At 49.6% G+C, this 20,180-nt stretch overlaps 1 protein-coding gene across 1 annotated transcript in view; it reads right to left on the bottom strand.

Annotated features, from left to right (window-relative positions):
- Eya2 (EYA transcriptional coactivator and phosphatase 2) overlaps window positions 1-18,238 on the bottom strand; it is a 181,151-nt gene extending 162,913 nt beyond the window's left edge. The window contains exon 1 of the mRNA XM_020163953.2: window positions 18,153-18,238. The gene's annotated coding sequence lies outside the window, so the exon portion shown is untranslated. The remainder of the gene's footprint in view (window positions 1-18,152) is intronic.
- Between the last annotated feature and the right edge of the window lie 1,942 nt (window positions 18,239-20,180).

The following is a 20,180-nucleotide window of genomic DNA, read 5'->3' as shown; positions in this document are numbered from 1 at the left end:
TAATTTGACACCATTTCAAAAACTGGTAATTCAACCGGAAATGTTTCTCTTCCCCGGCTGAGGTTTTTGGAGGCAGTGGGCGTGTTTTTTAAAAAAACACAACTCACCAAGTCAGGAATTCATCAGGAAAAACGTGGCAGCCGGAGCGGGTCACAGCTGGCTGTTCTGCCTTCACAAATGACAACGCAAGGCAGGGGCCACAGTGAGGCTGCTGCCAGCCCCTCCGGGACCTGGGACACAGTAACAGCCAAGGCCAGTCTCCTGAGACGCACAGGACCTCCCATGGCCAGCACAAGGGAAAAGATTCAGCAGAAAAGCCGCATCATAAGCACCCAGGCCTTTGGCTAAAACTCAAGCCATCAGGCCAGGCATGGTGGGACACACCAGTAATCCCAGCTCCATGAGAGGCAGACATAGAAGGATCGTAGTCAGAGGCCAGCTTGGGCAAAAGCATGAGATCCTTTCTAAAAACAAAGCAAAAGAAAAGGGGGGGAGGCGGAGGTATAGCTCAAGTGGTAGAGCACCTGCTAAAAAGCATGAGGCCCTGAGTTCAAACCCAGTATTGCCTCCAAAAAAACAAATAAATAAGATTAAAAACCTCACGACACCTTTCTAGTCTCCCTCTGGAGCAGCACTGGTTGTCACAGCCTCCATTTGCCCAGTGTGGACGATGGGCCCAGCATAGGCTAAGCGCTAAGCATGTGATCACATTTAATCTGGGAGGCTCCCTCCTTACTCCCACTCCCCAGATGGGAAAAGTGAGGCTCAGACAGGTGAGGCCGTTAAGGGGTAGAGGCCAGGTTTCAGCAAAATCAAAGCCTCCCACACCAGGGACTACTCTTTGTTTTTTTTTTGGTCAAAGTGTGAGTTCTTCACAAAACATGAATCTTCTTGAGGTTCATTCAGCAATTTTGTCAAGAAAACAGGCCAGGGATGTGCCCACTGAGCAGCTCTCAGTGACAAGGGACTGGGTTTGGTGATGTGATAGGGTCCTTTGTTGAGTCTTCAAAACAAACAGGAAGAGAGTTGGCCTAGCACATGTCGGTGGGGCCATCTTGATCTCACTATTGGCCTCCCTGGGTCTCTGTGGCACCTCTCTAAAATGTGCCCAATAAAATATTCTCTCACAAGGGCGAAGAAGATGGCTCTCAGTCAAGCAGGCTGGCTCAGGGCTGCTGTTTCCCACCCCCCTGCTCTTCCCACTGCCACCCAGCCTCAAGACATGGCACCTCCATCCTCCCCACGTGCAGGTCAAAGCCCTGGAACCATCTTGGCCTCCTCTCTTCCCATCCTTCTGAGCCAACCCCAGAAGATCCTACCGGTTCTACCTTCCAAAAGCATCGAGAACCCAACTCCTTCTCACCAGTCCCACTTCCACTGGCCAGTCCTTCCCTGAGCTGTCTCCTCTCGGGGCTCCCTGCACCCCGTTAGCCCCTATAATCTGCTCCCAGGACAGCCCGAGGCTGCTACACCTCTGTCAGATCTTGTCCCTCCTCTGCTCAGAGTCCTCCGTAGCTCCCATTTACCTCAGAGAGAAGCCAAAACCTGGACCAGGGCCTAAAATGTCCTACGTCACAGCCCATGCCACTTCTCTGAGCACATCTTCTGTTCCTCTCCCCCGTGTGGCTCCAGAGACAATAAACTACCAGCTACTCCTGCCCGCCACAGCCCACTCAGGACTCTTGCGTGTGCAGAAGTAAAGCAGCTACAGAGGCCGTCCCCACCAGTGATGTCTGTGCTGGATTCAGCCTGGCCTGGCCAGCCCGCTGGACAGAAACCGTCACCTTTATGTGAATCCTGTCAGCCGGCTGTTAAACCACTGGAGCTTGACATGGGCTCTGGTGAGAGAATTTGCACCAGCGTCAGTGGCAAAGGCTCCAAATCAGATCCTTGTATTTCCAGACAGCCAGTGTGCCCACAAGCCATGCCAACAGCTACCCTATTTTAAATTAAATTAAAATTTTTAAAACGCTCTCCGCAGTACTAGCCAGGGGAAAAATAATTTTCCTCCCGGCCAGTCACACCATAAACGAGTCTCCACGGTAGACCTGGTGACGTTTTGAGCCAGACTTGGGGAAGTCTGCCCACACTGCAGCTCCCACGGCCAGAGCTGGAGGAGACATCCAGAGGTCATCCGGTCCCTCTGCCCACTGCCTGACAAGCTTGATCACTGCCCAGGCTCCACGGTAGACCCCTCTGTTGGCAAAAACCAGAAGAGCCATCAGGGCTCTCAGCCGGAAATGAAGTTCTGCGAATCCTCTTTGAAACGGCCTCACTGTGCGAGCCCCTTCTCGGATGACCTTGATGGTTGGCAAGGTCACTACGATTAGACCCATGGTGGCCCTAACCCCTATTGCCAGTGCGGAGCCCGTGGGGCACGACAGACAGTGAGAGTGATTTTTGCCACTTAAGCTGACTGTGCCAAGCTGTGGCAGGTACCAGGACACAGGGAACTGTGCTGAGAGTGGCAAGGTCCTTACGTGGACCTGTGAAACACCTCCTGTACACACAGATGCCCCAGAAAGACCTACTCAACCTCAAACGGTGGTAGTGCCATGGAGGGGGATGAGGGGCACTGGACCTCCCCACGGATAGCTGTGCTCTTTCATTGTTGAATTCTAAGGACCGAGTTGGTCTACACTTCATTTTCATACTTCCCCTCCACCCGGTTACTAGGGATTGAACTCAGGGCCTTCTACCACTTGAGCCACGCCCTGGTCTTTTGCTTTTAGTTTTTAGATAGGATCTGCCTGGGATTGGCCTCGAACTGTGATCCTCCTACCTTTGCCTCCAGAGTAGCTGGGACCTATGCACCATAACACCTCACCTCATTTTCATTCTTTTGATGAAGACCTGGATATAGGAAAGATTTCTTTTCCTTCTTAAATATACTGGGGAGCAGCTACTGCCATTCCTGTGGGAAATGGTCAGTAACCCTGAGCATTAGGGAGACAATAGGGAAAGGTGGGGACTGTGGGGAATTAATGTATCCAGTATCCATCTGAAAGGAACAGCCCTTTCCCAGCCCCAGTCAGCCAAAGTCATATGGAAATATGGACACAGTGTTGACAGATCTTGTGACATTTTAATAGCAGCCAGAAATCAGCAGTTTTGTGTGAAATATGCAGACTTTCAGATGCTGGCCCTATTCTCCTTTTTAAACACACTGCAGAGCAAACAAAATGCATCTTGGCTGCCGGCTCGCAACCACTGTCGCCTCAGACGGCACTGCGGTGCCTGAGATGGGTGTGCAGAGTCCAGCGTAAGCAATGGGTGTGCGTATCTGTGTGTCTGTGTGCATGGGGGATGTGGGGGGTTGTGGGAGGGAAGAGGGTGTGGTGTATGTGAGTGTGTGTGTTTGGGGTGCACACACACACAGAGCTGAGGAGAAAAGGAAGCCCAGCCCCACCATCAGAGGCCCAGAACCATGAGCTTTCCCAGGGTCCCCCTTCTACTCCTAAAGAAACTGAGTCATTTCTCGGAAGGGGAGGACAGCACTTGTCCCACATCTGGCTAGATGGCACCAAATACTGAGTGTCAACTTCATAAACGAGACCGTGAGGAAAGACGAGTCGCCCCCAACACCATCTCCAGGGTGGATGAAGGAGCCGGGGATGGAGGGGACAAGACAGGAGCTGTCCTGAGAATGCCCGACTGGCAGGAGTGTTGGAGTTAAGTCACAGTCACAGCAAAAACTGAGCAGAGGCCTGGACAAAACACAAATTCCATCAGCAGCACCGCAGCCCGGGAGCAGGGTGGGGACAGCAGGGCTGCAGGCAGTGTCACACAGTTTGGGGCCGCAGAGGCCTGTCCACCCCTACCTCTCTCCCACTCAGGCCCTGGCCCGGGTATAGCACCCTGCTGAGCAGGGACAGACGCAGAGATGGACCTGTGACCTGCATTTCAGCTCTTGCCCAGCCATACCTGAGCCCAGAGCCCCAGAACCCTTCATTTCCCAGGTCAGTAAATTTTCTTTTTTCTTAGACCGATTCAGAAGGGAGCTGTCTTGACACTGTCACCCAGGGCCATCTGAGTCCCTTTGGTTGGGGACTACTTTGGGGTAAAGAAGACACACAGTGATTTCAGTCTTGCCAGCCTGGGCACCCCAGGTCTTTAAAAACCGAGGGTTTCCCTTACCCCACCCCATCGCCATCTAACGACTCAACTTTCCCATGTCCTTGCGTGGACTCCTCTGAGGTCCCCTCCCCCGTGTCTGTGGCCATTGGATCTCTCCCTCCAGCCCCACAATTGACGTCCTGAACAGTGGCTGACAACCATTTGTGACACTTGCAAACCTTTCACCACAATTCAGTCAATGCCAGTGACATCCTAGTCATCGTCCTAAAGCTAACGAGAGCCGAGGGTGGACTTGGCCACCCGGCCGCTCCCCGTGATGAGGGATCAGGAAACTCCCGAGAAAGACAAGGACAAGCGCTGATTGCTGCCTGGAAGGCGCTCAGCCCTGGCCCCGGGAGACTCAAGTCCTACTTTTTCCTGGAATTTTTAGCATCTCCTGGCACTCGCTCTGGTTGAGAATTGGTAAGAAAAAGAAAAGAGAGAGCCCGTAATTAATGTCTTTTTCACTCAAACTAGATGCCGGGGTCTGGGAGGGGGTCCCAGACTCTGAGCCCACAGTTGGCTCTTGACGTAAAAATCGGGACCTTCCTCACAAAAATCAGATTTTGGTGATTTTTGAAAAAAATCACAACACCTGGCAACATGGAGCCTGTACCTAACCGCCACATCCGGCCTCTCTGATTTCAGATTTAGAGCTCTGTGTGTTTTTCAAAATCATTTTTAAACTATAATAATTTGATTTCAGACATGGCTGGCTGATATGGAATGGGAATGAATTCTGGACAAGGCCCGACAGGATGCAGCTCCTCGGCTATGACCTCATCTCTCCACTCCTCCTCCCTCACTGACCCTGCATGGCCTCAGGGCATTTGCACGTGCCTCTTCTTCCTAGAATGTTCTCCCTCATTGCCTCATTGAGGTCTCCTTCCCCTGGGCACTGGGCACTGCGTAACCACATTTCCCACTATTTCCTCCACAGCTTATGACTGCCTAACGCCCTGTGATGTCCTGTGTTCATTACATGTTTCTCTGCTTATTTTCTGTCTCCTCCTCCTCCTCCTCCCCTCCCCCTTCCTCTTCCCCTCCCCCTCCTCGTTCCCCATGTCCATAATACAGCACAGGTAGTGCTCTCTGGTTATTTGGGTTTTTGGTTTTTGTTGTTGTTTGCCTGCACTGTCAGGTATTGAACCCAGGGCCTCGCACTTGCCAACAAGCACTCAGCCTCTTGAGCTATTTGTGCCCCCAGCCTTTTGTTTACATTTTGTCTTTGAGACAGGGTATCCCTGACTGTGCCCAGGCTGGCCTCAACTCTCAATCCTCTTGGCTCTGCCTCCTGAGTAGCTGGGATTACAGGCATGCCGTGAACGCTGAAGTTTCCATATTCAAGAGGAAGGGGGTGGGTGGCCCAGCGGAGGAGGAAGGTGAGGGGGAGGAAAAAGCAGGGAGGCCACTTGCCTCCGTGTGAGAAGCGGGGGGATGCTTCTGGGGGAAACACAAGAAAGGCACACCCTACACTCAGACCCTACGGCTTCTGCAGAACACTCATGCCAGGACCCGTGCATTTCAACGTGTCCCTGGTGATCTCTGACCCACACCACCTGGGTCCCTGGCTCTTCTTGAGACAGGACTGGGGTCTCCATTCTGCTACCAGCTGGCTGTGTAACCATGAGCAAAGCCCCCTGCTGACTCAGTTTCCTCATCTGTGCAGTTTGGAATCCGCCAAGGACAGCCTGGTGACTTCTCAGATGGGCGGGGTGGGGGGAGGGGGGGCACAGCCAGTGTCTCGGGCTCAGTCCTCAGCCTCGAGGGACACCTGACTCTTCTGCACTTGGACTTCGCCTCCAGCCATCTTCCGTCTCTTCCACTGCAAACCACACCAAAGCGCATTTGTACCCAACAGGGAGATAGGATCCTGCTGGTTAATTTGTCCTCAACAGGAAAGAAACAGCTTTTAACAACCACTGTGTGTGTCAGGTGTCCTCCAATGTAGGCCACATCTCTGAATGCCCAGAAGGCAGACTCTACTCTCCTGGCTTCATAAAGGAGGAAACTGAGGCTGGGAAAGGCTACGTAAACCCGAGGTCCCGAGGCTAATAAGTACAGACACGCGCCCCATAACAACAGACCCCATATATGAAGGTGGTCCCATAAGGTTACAATGCAGCTAAAAATTCCTATGGCCTGGTAACATTGTAGCCCTTGTGCAGCTGCAGTCAACCCATTACTCCTGGTGTGTTTGTGCTGGTTTATGTTGTAAATAAACCTATCGTGCTGCCGATCAGCATAAACACACAGCACAGAGTTATACACAATATGTGAGACTTGACAACAAGGCCCAGTGTGCTAGTGCGTAGCTGTAATCTCAGCTACTCGGGAAGCAGAGGTCAGAGAATCTCTGTGTAAGGCTGGCCTGGGCAAAAGCATGAGACTCTATCTGAAAAATAAATGGAAAAACGGGCAAAAGCATGAGACTCTATCTGAAAAATAAATGGAAAACCAAAAGGACTAGGGGCTTTGGCTCAAGTGGTAACTTCTTAAACACGAGGGCCGGGTTCAATCCCCAGTATCCCCACCACCACCAAAAAAAAAAAGACTTGACTAAAATAATACGCTACTGTGTTACCAGCGGCCAATTAATCTCCCAGCTGTGCTTTTTGCTGTCTACACTAACGCCATGTGCTGGAGCTCACCTGCACCACAGGTTTCTCTAAGTGCGCCCGATGGTGTCCACACAACCGCAAAGTCTCTTAACGACTCCTTCCTCTCAACGTGTCCCCACGTGTGCCTAGAGCAGAGGCGGGATTTGGACCCAGCCAGACTGGCTCTTAGCACTCACACTGTGCTGCACCTGAGCCATTACAGAGCACAGTTACATCCTTATAAAAAACCTTGCAGATTAAAACTGAGACTGTCTCTCCTGTTCCCTTCTCATTCCTGTCATTAATTACTCCCGTGAGGGTCAGAGAGAAGGTGGGGCGAATTCTTCCTGTGGTGATAAACAGGTGGCCAGTGCCAGGACCAGAAGACGAACTCTACGCTACACTCCAGTTTGTGAAGCCGGGCTCTACCGCCTCACTGTGGGACTTTGGACAAGTCACTTAACCTCTCTGTGCCTTACTCTCCTCATCTGAAATGGGAACAATAATAGTATTGCTGCCCGTGAACTGTGACCACTCAGGGAGGAGCTGGCACTTGGATTATAGTTATCAGGGTTCTTTCAAAGGGCCAGACACAGACTAAATGTGGCCAGACATGAACGTACATGGAGGTGGCTTTACCGGCTTCTGGGGAGATTTCCTCGTCCCCTGCAAGCCATGCAGAATCGCAATTCTGGTGACTAAGAGAGTCAGGTTATTTGGGGGTAATTCGGTGTAAGCAGCTCACATGGATGAATTTTTGGAGTGAAAGGTTTTATTTATTTATTTTTTTGAGACAGGATCTCACTGTGTAGCTCAGGCTGCCCTCAAGTGCTGGGATTACAGATGCCCTTAAGTGCTGGGATTACAGATGTGCTCTACCAGGCCACATTTCTCAAACTTTAGTCATGAATGAGGCCATACGTGTGTAACACTTTTGCTGTTAATTACTGTATGGACTTGACTTTGAAACCGCTTTTGCCTTAGCAGTAAACTTGTGAAAGCATTTGCTTGAAATGCTTGTTCTATCTTTCCTAAACCCCTTAAAAAAACGACAAAACTGTAAAGAGAAAAAATGCTCATGCACATTTTAAGCTAATATGGGAAGGAGCCTTATTAAAAAGATTAACAGATTCTTCCAGAATGTCTGCGGTGTCCAACTGTAGCTGCCAAAGAGCAGCAGGGACATTCCTAGACACATCACTTTCACTTTCACCCTTTCTCAGTCCTTCTGGGGCAGATCCAATTCCGTAAGAGAATTTTAACTTGTATAACCTCATTTTATTTAAGTTGTATAGCACACCTGATACAGAACGCTCCATGAACTGGTGAGGGTGCATGGTCTCAGAGGGTTCTAGTGACATGCCCAAAGTCACACAGCAAGTTGGTGATAGGTATCCATCTCCATGCCCTCTGCAACAACTGTCCTACCTCTGACAGTCTACCCCATAGCCCCACTACTCCATCATAGCCCTGAACCTGGCCTGGACTGAGAAGGAAGTCACCCCGGCTGGCTTGGGCAGCAGAGATTCTCAAATGGGTCCGCCTAGAGGACGTTGCAGACCACTTGGTTCCTTTTTCCATTAGCTTTCAAGAAAAACCCACTGGTTCTCTATGGAAAGAAGAGTAAAAGGCCATAAAAACGCCTCTCATTGAAGACAAAGGATACTGCTTTTTAATTGTATGTATTGTTTTATTTTAGCAGTGCTGGGAATGGAACCCAGAGCCTGGCACACACTAGGCAAGCGCTCTACCACTGAGCTGCAGCCCTGCCCTGAAGGATGCTATTGAAATGTAAGAACAGACCATAAATAACCAGTTGGTCAGGCTGACGTCTCCTGTGCCTGCTACAGTGGTCTGCGTGCGGGTTCTAGAAGGCTCATTCCAGGATGGCCACAGTTGGCTACGTGGAAGAACAGCCTGTGCTGTGGGTCAGACAGACCTGGGACAGAATGTCATGAGATAGCTGTTCACCCCAAGTCTCAGTTTCCTTATTTGCTCAAGATTATTTTTTGTGAAAGTGTGTGGCACATAAAAACTCCCATGAGAGATTTGAAATCTGTTTCTTCCCTCTGCAATGGCCTTTCCTAAATATTGAGATTAACTTGATTTATAACTCCAGAGCTATAACCACATACTTTCATTCTCCAAAGTCCCAAGTCTGAGAAGTTTCAATAGATGACAGCAAAATGTTAAAACACCCAGTGAGCTCTACTCGTAGGAAGATAGATCGTCACCGGTTTGTGAATAGGGAAACTCAGGCAGAGCTAGGATTTGAACCCAGGAAATTGGGCTCCCAGATCTGAGGTCTTGAGAATCTAAATTAGATGAGGTTAGCTGGGGGCGCCTGTCAGATCTGTACCGTTCAGAGGGGGCACCGCGCAGAGCAGAGCGGGGTGAGGAGGCGGCCACGCGTCTTTGGCAGGATAAGCAGTAGGGAAAAAAGAGAGAGAGAAATCTTTTGTTTTTCTTTTTCAATTCATTAAGGCTTGTTGAGGGGAGCGAGACCTCATTTTTTTCTCCCATGACTTCCCTTTCATTTTAATGGGGAAACGTGCATTTCAAAGACTACTCAATAGTGGCTGTTGAAGTCTCAAGTTCAACGACAATGTCCCCATTGTGGCTGGGGGACTCCCTGGCCTTTAAGCTTGGGTTATAAAAATTTGGTCTGAGCCCAAAGTCTGGCTTTAATAGAATATTTTAATTTTGTTTAATGAATATTATTTTAAGCCTATTTGGCAGTTTTAAAATGTGTCCTTTTATTTTCAAATTAAAATATACCCATGTTCAGTGCTTTCTCGGGGGGCATAGGGGGGTGACATGGAAAGGGGGTGATGATAACACAAGTCACTGTTTATTGAGTGCTTACTATGTGCCAAACACCCTGCTACAGGCTTTATGTGTGCCACCTGGTTTAATGTGCACAATCTCCCTGCAGTGGCGAGCTGTGAGGCTGGCAGAGCCAGTGAGCAGCCGGGTGACAGAGGCTCAGACCAGCTCTGTCTGACTGATAGCTCCAGGCACTTATTGATTGAGCCGTATGCAATTTTCTCTCTTCTCAATTGCTAGCTTAGTCCATGCAGGCAAGAGCCATAGCCAAGTTGAGTTTATGGGTAACGGTAACATCTGCTTTAAATTCTCACAAGGGCCCTAGGAAGCAATCCTCACTATTATCACCCCCATTTGCAAAAGGGAGAAACTGAGGCCTAAGGAATTGGCCCAGTCATGCTGCTTATAATTAATCATAGCCACAACAGTAGCTGGCAGGGATGTAATTCATCCTGTGCCTGGCACAGCTCCAAACACTTGACATTATTAACTCCACCTTCACCTTCGTCTCGGAGGAAGATGAGTTATGATCCACCCTTTTGGACAGACAGAGCAACTGAGGCACACAGAAGTTTGGTGGCTTGTCCAAAGAGAAATAGTTGGGAAATACAGAACAGAGATTTCAGTCCGAATAGCCTGGCTCCTGCCTCATGCCCTAATCTCCAGCTGTAAGTGGGTAGCAAGGCCACACTCAGGAAGTCTGGCTCTCCACCCTCTGCCCACAGCAAACCACCTTGTAAGGAAGCAGAGCGTTATCTGTTGGGGTGGGCCAGGACACTGGCATGGCCCATGATGCAAGGTAAACGAGGCTTCTTTGGGTAAGGGCCCTGCAGAGTGGGGTCTCTTCCCCAACCCCGTCACATCCACACCCTTTCTGCCCTCTCTGGTCATTGGCGAAGAAGAGGCAGGGCTCCTGGGGAAACGCACTGGAGTGCACTGTAGGAGGTGCTGGACTCAGTCTTCTCCCTGGGCATCTCCAGTCATTACCCCGACCATAGCTAGAGGAGTATTATGTGAATAAATGAAGAAGAGACTGAGGGCACCAGAAATTGTCCCCAGCACCCAACAGTGTGTCAGGTCTCTAGGAGGCACCTGATAAATAACGTCCTTGACCTTGAGATGGCTTACAAAATGTGCCACATGCACATTCTTTCTTATCAACAAACTGTGTCTACTAGTGCAGTAACTGAGGGGTGAGCAAGCTTTCTGAAGAGGGCCACTCAGGCGCCACAGTCTGCAGTGACCACACAGCAGCACGGACCGGCCACTGCTGCAACTGCTTCCAGCTCCGTTCCTTCATTAACTTCCACAAGGGCCTGGGAGAAGCAGCCCACACCAATTACTTTCTGGTTAATCTTCCCACAGCAACACGAGTGGGGACGGACTTCAAAAGCCAGCTCTCCGGGGCATACATACATGCAGGGGAGTTCTTATTACCCCAAAGGGCAGGCTGGGTATCCTAGTGGTTAGGGACCAAAACTGAGCTACATCCTGGCTCTGACACAAGCCATGTGACCTTGGATCTGACCCTTCTGAGACTCAGTTTCCACGTCTGTGAAGTAGGGTGATAACAACTCATTCTGCTCTGCAGTATTTGGAGACAAAACATAGAGTTTCCTTAGCATAGAGCCGGGCACACAGTAAGTGCTCAATAGATACAGGCAATTTGTTACTGCTAAGAAAGTCTTACAACTCATTTAGAAAACAAAACGAAACCCAAAAACTAACTCACTGAAAGTAAGTATAAAAAGTGACAAAATTCTTAAAATCAGCTTCTTAAAGACTCTCTGGGGGTCCCTAGGGGTTAGAAAACTCTCTCTGTGTGCTCCCCAAAAATCTGTCCCTCTGTCCTTTTGATCATAGTCTTTCCAGTGGGTGCCTGAGCAATGCTGAGACATTCCAAGCGAGTGTTTCAGACATTTGCTGAGTTGAAGACATTCTTTCTCCCCCCCTTCTCCCCCTTCCCTCCACACCCCAGCCATTATCTTCTCCAGGGAGCATGGTCTGTTTAGCGAGAGAGAACCACAGAGCCAGACCCATCGCAGACCGGAGGTGAATAATCTTCTCGGCTCCTTTCTTTGTCACGGCTGGATGGGACCAAAACTCTGTTGACAACACAAGTGCAAGTCACGACTTGTATGCCACATGACACCGTCCAAGCAGAGCAGAGCAGTGAGTCTCGGCTTTCCCCCACTGTACAAAAGGCCAGAGGTGTGGGATCCTCCCTTTGTTCCTTCCCCTCCAGGCCCTCCCAACCACACTGGGCATTCAGACTTTTGCTGGAGAGATCAATGCACCTAGAACACCCCAAAACAAAAGTCCTGATACAAGCAAATAATACACACCCACAAAAGAAAACCATCTCCTCGCCCCAACACCTCTTCTGCCTCTCAGAAGAGGAGTTTACTATCTGCATGATTCTTCCATCAGCACCTGGGTTGGTCCTAACTCAGGGACACATCTCTGTGTGCCAGAAAGCTACTGATCAATGGCAATCTAAAGGTTTCTCCTTATATACTGCACCCCAAATACTACAAAAAAAAAAGCACACACACAATAGGAACAGCAACAACAGAAATGTTTTTGAAACTATTAATACTTTAACCACAAAGTGACCATAAGGAGGGAATGGGGTGGTGAAGAAACTGACCAGAGGATCATAGAACACGGCGACCTCTGGCTCTCACAGATCCGGACATCAGGAAGGGAGCTTTGGAGTGACAGATGACCCCAGAACCCAATTTTTCTCCAGAACTGTGAAAGTTCCAGATTCAAGGACAATTCCAGCCATCTCCCTTCACCACGAGACATCTTCACTAGTCAGAACCCAAATCAGTCGGGACCAGAAACCCCGCTGCTGCGTCCACTTCAACCCATCAGGAACACGTCTAACAGACAGGAATTTGGACTTGGCCTGGTAACGAGCTCCAGTGGTTTTCGCCCTGTTTTGGTGACCTTCCTAGGGCTGTATTTATGTACTTCAAGCCCATGACCTCATACACGTTGGTTTGGCTTCTCTTCTCCTAACAGCAGCCTGTAAAAAGCTTTGGAGAATTCCCTGTGTTTTCTCATTTTGGGTCAAGAAAATAAAATTGATATCTAAGTAACCCTTAAAAAAAAAAAAAAAGGGAGGGCCTACAAAACCTAAAAATGTGGAGTTTGCACCAGAACTAAGGTTATCTCCTGATGTCTCAAGGCTGATCTGTGCAGATCCACGTTGGTGGCTTTGATGGGGAGACACTCGGTGATGGCGGGTGGGAGAATTAGCTAGGGGGGACTTTTTGACATAAGTCAAACAATGACATTTAAAACTCACGTTAAAGCAATTACCATGTGGAATTTTCCTGTGTTTTTCTCATTTCTTAAACAGAAGTGTGTATGTTTTCAGCATAGTTTCTTGCTGTAATTTTCTCTCTTGGCAAACTCACGTCTTGCCATGAAACCCAAAGTATGTGCACTGCAGAAACAATCATGGTGAAACAGACCCGGCTGTCTCTGGCATGATCTTTCTTTACAAAATTAAAATGTCTTTCGGCTAATACACTGTGTATTTCAGTTCTGAAAGGCCATTCTTGGGAGATGAGCAGAAAAGAAAAGGGAACGGGCAGCTTTAATTGAAGCAAACAAAAGTCAGTTGCTACCCCCATGCTGTAGCGAGACCCTCTGGTCCCTTATTCTTTGCAGGAAAAATAGGTGCATTTTTATCATTTTTCCTTCAGCTCTATTCCCAGGGTTGACAGTTCTCTGAATGAATCAGATTTGTTTGTATCTACTGCATCTGAGAACCCACAGACTAAATATCCAAGTTCACTAGAGAGGCAAAAGGAAAACAGAGGGGGAGGTCCCATGTCTTTGAGCTCACACACATTTTGTCTTGCCCACCCAACACTATTCATATTAAATGATACAAAGTTTCCAACCTCTGTGAACTGCTTTGTGCACGTTTAAAGATGTTTAAACTGGCATGATCACAGCTGAGTTCCTATATTAAGTTTCTGCATGCATCTGAAAGCAGAGGCTGGCTTTTCAAAGCAGGAGGAGCCGACACATCTGTGTCAGAAGGGGCTGGTAGTGTGGACGAACCCTTACTCTACACAGTCACAGGAGCGCATGCTGAGACTCTCTAGTGTATCCCGATTTCCTCCCAAAGATGTGCCTTACACTCCCCACCAACTCTCAGTCCATCTGTCACAGATTCAGGCCACCAATGGCTACCTTTAATGTTCGAAGATGGATCGCTCCAGTTACCTGACTCTGGGACCACCTGTTCCAAATTCTCCTTTGCTCTTCAAATGCTGATAATTTAACCTCCCCAAACACCACCACCAATAGCCACTGCAGTGACCCAGCACCTTCCTGTAAACCTGATTTGAGATTTGCCTCCTGTAACGTTTTAGGGCCTTTCCACTGCTGGCGAATTGATTGACTCATCTTAGGAAGTGAAATTTGTAGCTAGCATTGAAGGAACAAATCAAATTCGTCCTTGTAAATAATCATTTTCCTTGACAGACTCATACCAACCCGCTAAATGTGACTCGCAGAGAGTAGTATTTGTGTTTTCTAAATACGCAAGATGATATTTTTTTTCCATTTAAAAAAACAACAACAGCAAAAAAACCATAGGGTAGCTTCAGGAAATAATTTGTTCTGGGCCATTTCAAACCATCCCCATTCAGAGTCTCCCTGCAAGGGGAAGGAAGGGCAGCAGAAACACCCTCAGACCCAGAGTTTTCATGGTACATGGCGAGGCATATTCTACAGAGAAGGAAGGCTCCTTCTGCCTGTGACTCAGTTTCTTCCTTAACAAGGAAGTGAGAATCCTCCTGAAGGAAACGGGACAGGGTTGACGTCATTCCTTGGTGTTCAAGTAGTCAGTAAAAGGCAGTCATTTTTATCATTAGTATGAAATTTAAGAATATAATTTACAAGTGAGAAAAATGGCAAAGGCACTCAATATGAGATCCAGAAAAAAGGAAAAGGAAGTAAAAATAAATGCAAAGGTCTGTGGCTTCCCCCCCCTTCCCCTAACACGCCTCGCAGATACTCTTCGATCTCCAAGTAGGCTTCAAATCACAGGCAATAAAAAATACAAGCCCCTACCACTCATTCATTTACAGCAGGACAAGTGGGTCTACAGCCTCAGTCATTGTCACTGAGTGTGACTTCCATTTTGCTCCCCGATGGAGGGGCTTATCTTTTTGGGATTAGAAGAGGGTGTTCATCAAACACCTTTAGGCCAGTTAAGATCGTCAAGTAGCCAAAATGAGGTACGGTCTCCTGCAAATTCTCAGCTAATTATTTTCCTTCCAGAATCTTCTTTTTGTTTGGGACTGGTCAAGAGGTCTTTGGGATGCCGCTGTCATCTGCTGGATGGGAATCAGGAAGAGGTTGGGAGTGAGCAAGGAATGTGTGTGTGTGTGTGCTTGAGTGTGCGTGCGTGTGTGTGTTCTGTAAACAGGCCATGTTTTCTCAACTCTGGCTTTAATTCTCTGTAAGGACATTCCTTTTGAGAAGAGTCCGTCCATCAACTCCTTTTTCAGAACAACAGCTGGAAAAAAGTCCCCCACCCTCCAACAAAACCCAGTGTCACTGACAGGCAGAGAGCTGGGTCTTGGCAGGTGACTGACCGCCCCCCCCCCCCCCCCCCCCGCTGGCCCACAGATCAAGACCACTGAATTAGGCAAAGTCCCTCTTTATCAGAAGTCTTTGAGGAGGGAACTCTTTTCCACCCAGAGGAGTTTATGTCAGGCCACGCAGCATCACTTTTTATCTACTGCCCAGGTGAGACACAGAAAAGTTCTCCCCTGCCATGGGGCACAAAGACCTGGCACACACACAACAAACACATCTCAGACCTGGGGACACTGCCTAAAACCTGGGCTTTTCCTTCTCCCTGAGCATCTTTCATGGGAAGGATCCCTGCCCACCAAAGACAACCTCCACCCTGCTATAGGACTGTACACGGGGACTTAGCAACCAGCATGGATCGAAGAAGACATCTCCTTCCCTTCCTCTCCCCTGACAGCCATAGCTCGCTCTCTGCCCAGACAGGCATCTGCTGTGAGCGCCTGGGAACCCCCCTTATTCTTCATAACAGCCTGCGATTTTATTATACAAGGAGTTTATTGCTGGCCTAATTAGTTTCAAACTGGGCATCACAGCTGAGGACACTGAAAGCACATCTGGCGGAAAAGAGGAGAGGAGCCCTGGCTGTGAGCTGGGTACGGCAGAATTTTTGCAGAACTCTGGTCTCTTGCTGACATAAGTTATCTTTGGAAAAGTAGCTGAAAAAATAAGGAAACGGTTTCTTCTTTGTGGGAAGGGAGTCATCTTGTCATGGGGGAACCAAAAACTTCTTAAAGTAGACGTGCTTGGACTGCGTACCCCGCTCCACCAACTGCCAGGGTTTCCGCAGCCTGCTTAACCCCATTCAAAATGTGCTCAGAGCCTTGTTGCTGAGGGCTCTTCTGCTCTCCCAACAGCAGCTAGCATTTTATCAATTTATCCGTCTGGAACAAGACTCACAATCTCTTCTATGCAATTTAAAGCAGGAATAATAGCGAGTATTTGAAACAGCATGTCTTGGGTATTTTTGCCAAATGGTAATCCTATAACAAGTCAACAAATCATATCTCCTTGTGATGTACTTAACACAACACACAAGGCATGAAAAGAAGACTGTAGATCTTAAGTGATTAAAACAGCTATTTAAAAAAAAAATCCCAAAGTTTTGGAGGGCAGATCTTTTTATTTCATTGCATTTCCTTTCGTTATCTAGTACAAATAAGTGATTTATGTGTTTACAGAGCATTCTTACACACACAGGCACTCACTGCATGAGGTGAGTTATTTCAAGACAGGAAAAAAAATGCCAATTCCTTTAAGCCAAAATAGTTAACAGTGTTGTAAAAGCTAAAGTTACAAGAGAAGAGACGGAAAGAAAGGAAGGAAGGAAGGACAGAAGGAAGAAAAGGAAGGAAGTAGAAAGAAACTTTAGTTCTTTCTGATCTAGCCACATTGGTTTTTTTTCCCCCCACAGTGGCAACATTAAGAGTTTCCTCCAAATGCGAGATCTTGAATTCAAATACAATTTTATGCTCAGTCAAAAGCAAGATTCAAACCATTATCATTTGCTGTTCAAATTATCCATTAACTCTCCCCACTGTGAGGGTGTCTAAATCAGGGAGAAATCAATTTTGAGGGGTTTAAGGTGATACAGAGAGAAAAGTATGTCTGTGTGTATAGAGGGGGTGAACACTTGAGTAAAATTGCCTTAAAGATTCTTTCACAAAGATTATTTTGAAAAGGGTCTCTCTCTCTCTCTCTCTTTTCTCCCACCCCCTTCTCCCTCTCTCCCCTCTTGGACATATGGACATGTTAGGTGATGACAAATGGGCCGCAGGCTGGCCTGACCATGCGTCTCTCTGCTGACTCAGTCCTCCTTGTCTGATCATAGAAATTTCGCCCAGCAAGCCGCAGCTCATGGAATTAATAGATTCAGATTGAAATACAATTGTCCCCTGATTATAATTTCCTTGGGGGGGGGGTCCCTAACTCAAACCTAATTCAGCACTCAAATTCTTCCATGATGTTTGTAAATCACCCTGCTTCCCTCCGCCCTTGCCAACAGGACTCGGATGTCCCTCACCTCACTGCCCCTCGTCATTAAAAAGCACCGCCACCAAGAGTGATTTCTACCTCCACGTTATTTTAAAAAGCTAGCGAAGATCACGCAGCATTTCGGGGAAAGAGGGAAGAGAGACAATGGTACCGACAGCCAGACGGCATCAGCCTGGGGTTTTAACAAGAGCCCCGACCGGCGGGTGCGCGCTGTCAACTCTGAGCCGCCACAGGAACCTCACAAGCAAAAGGCGCTTCCCTTTCAACTCCAAGGAAAGCACTTTGGGGTTTTGCGATAGGATATTTTCTCCATTCACGCTTGCCTAATATATTCCTTGGGTGTTATCAACGATTCCGAGGGCACTTCACCTCCAGACTGCGTGGCTAAACACCCACCCCATCACCGCTTTCCGTCCCTTTACAAGCGAACCCTCGCCTCCTTCTAGACTTTCTTTAGCCGCCAAGTTAAGTTTCAGCTCCAACTTCGGCGGACTACAGGGCTGCGCGCTGCGGTCCGAAAGCCCCTGAGCTGGACCAGCGCGGGCCGAGCGCAGCGGACCTTGAAAAGAATCGGAGCGAGAAAGCGGGGCCCGGCGGCGGCGGCCCCATCCCGGGGTTCCAGCGATTGGTTCCCTCCCAGCCCCGGGATGCGCCTTTGGGTCGGATGAGGAGCGCGCGGCTCGTCGCGGACCTCCGCCGCCAGCCATCAAGGCATACGCCGAGGACCCAGCCGTGTCTCCACGGCCTGCGCGCCATGCACTTGTCCCGCGCGCAGGAGTGCCAACTTCAAAGTCGCTGCGCCCCCAATCACGAGGGGGAAATTGAGGACCGGAGCCTGGGAGGGGCTTTCCCGAGGTGGGGTCTGCGCAGGACCCGCTGCCCCGCTGCCTGAGTGGCCCTGGGATCCCCGATAAGATGCGTGCGCCCCGCGATCGCGCCACAGCTGCGGGTGGGGACAGGCGCAGGCCGGGGCAGCCCGAGCGTACTCACCGCGCACAGTGGAGAGGGCGCCCCGGCGCGCTGCGGGCGATCGCGGGTCCGACGCGGCGGGCCGGTGCTGCCACTGCCGCCGCCGCCGCCGCCGCCGCCGCCGCCGCCGCGCTGCCTCCACCTCCTGGGCTGCCGCGGCCGCCGCCTGCGCGGGAGGAGCGGCCCCTTCCCTCCCTGCGCCCGGCCCTGCGCTGCCCCCGCCCGGGCCCGCGTCGCCGCGTGGGCGCGTGGGGGCGCCGAGGCGCGGCGCTGGCTCCGTGGCGCACACGGCCGGCGGGACGCGGCGCGGGGCTCAGGCCCTGCAGTGTCGCCGCGCTGCTCTCGGCGCCTGCAGCATGCCGAGCGCTCGCTGTCGCCGGTCCTGGAGGAGCCGAGGGCCCAGCCCCCCACCCCCGCCCCCCACCGCCTCCCTCCCGGGGCTGCGCGGCCTCCCTGCAGCCCGGCGCCGCCGGAGAAAGGAGGGGCTGATTGCAAGGGACCTCGCCAATGGCTGGAGCATTCATTCATTCTCCCGCCCATTCATTCATTCACACACAGCAGCAGCAGCCGTGCCAGGGCGGGCCATTCAGCTAGAACAAGACAGACTAGTTTTCTGCCCTCCCGGAACTTATTCACATGGACAGACAGATCACAAGTAAAAAGGGAGGAATTCAAAATTGCGTTACTATGAAGGAGAGAACAATGTGTGCTGGTGGGGTGGGGTGCGGAACCTTAGCAATCCGGGAAGACCTTTCTGAGGAGGTGACATTTGACCGTGGGAATAGGTAGTGCCACTAGCGGTGAGGCCTCGGGGAGGAGGCTTCACTCATTTTACAGACCAGGAAACTGAGGTTCCACGAGCTTCTCTGGCTTACTGGGAAGTAACTTGTATGACTCCCTCCACCCACAAGCTCAAATGAAGACAACCCACTTACTTCATGGCCACCCTATTTAGTCTCCCCCACAAAACACGGTCTTCAATGGGGTCTCTGCAGGCTTTCCCCTCCAATGTGTACGAACGCCTTCGTGGGATACCCAGGATGCTCCAACTCCAAAACAATGGCAACCACTGAGGTTTGTTGAGCTCAATAAAAGAGTGCCCAAATTTGAATTGCAGAAATATAAGTATGCCCCTTGCCATCGGTGGTGCACACTTGCACTAAAACTTTTCTGAAATGGCAACTCTACGTTCATCCGATGTGCCCAGCACTTCCTCATCTCATGTAATGCCCCAGACACCAAGAGGAGGCTGCTGCATGCATGCTCCCTTTAGAAAGACCAAGGCCAAGGTCAAGGAAAGCAAGGTCAAGGAGGTAGAGGCTGAGCCAACGCATTCAGGTGGAGCAAATTCACCAAAGCTCCTCTCTTGAGACAGACTCCAGTCTTCACTGACAGCTGCAGTGTTCCTGGGAAGCTGACGACCTTTAAATTCCTGGGCTCCTTTTTCTTTTCTTTTTTCCTCTCTCTCCCTTTCTTTTTCCTTCCTTCCTTCTTTCCTCCCTCCCTCCTTCCTCCTTCCCTCTCTCTCTCTCTTCTTTTTTTTTCTTTTGGTGTTGGAGATGAAACCCAAAGCCTTACAAACACCAGGCAAGCTCTCTACAACTGAGGTACCCCAGTCCTTGGTTTTTTGTTTGTTTGTTTTGTTTTTGTTTTTTGATACAGGGTCTCACTATGAAACCCAGACTGGCCTTGAGCTAGAGATCCTCCTGCCTCTGCCTCCCCAGTACTGGAATTACAGGTGTGTGCATCACACCTGGCCTCGGACCCCTTCTAAGGCCCAACAGGGAACTAGATATAGGTTCCCATAGTCACTTGTTCATGAAAAATTTACAAAAGTCAGCTACTTTCCACATGTGGCTGCAGTCACATTCACCCACCCTTGTCACTCTGACTCCACTTGCCTTGGAGCAGGGTGATATGGAGATGGTACCTGGCAGTGTGACAATTTAGTTGATGAAATATTGTAATGTTTGCAAAATTTTTTCAGCTTCTTAAAACCTGAATTTGTTGTGAATTCTCTGCTTTACTTAAAGAAATGATCCACTCTTA

Source organism: Castor canadensis, chromosome 5, assembly GCF_047511655.1.
Source record: "Castor canadensis chromosome 5, mCasCan1.hap1v2, whole genome shotgun sequence".
In the NCBI taxonomy this organism is placed as follows: Eukaryota; Metazoa; Chordata; class Mammalia; order Rodentia; family Castoridae; genus Castor; species Castor canadensis.
This window is presented reverse-complemented; position numbering and strand designations above follow the sequence as displayed.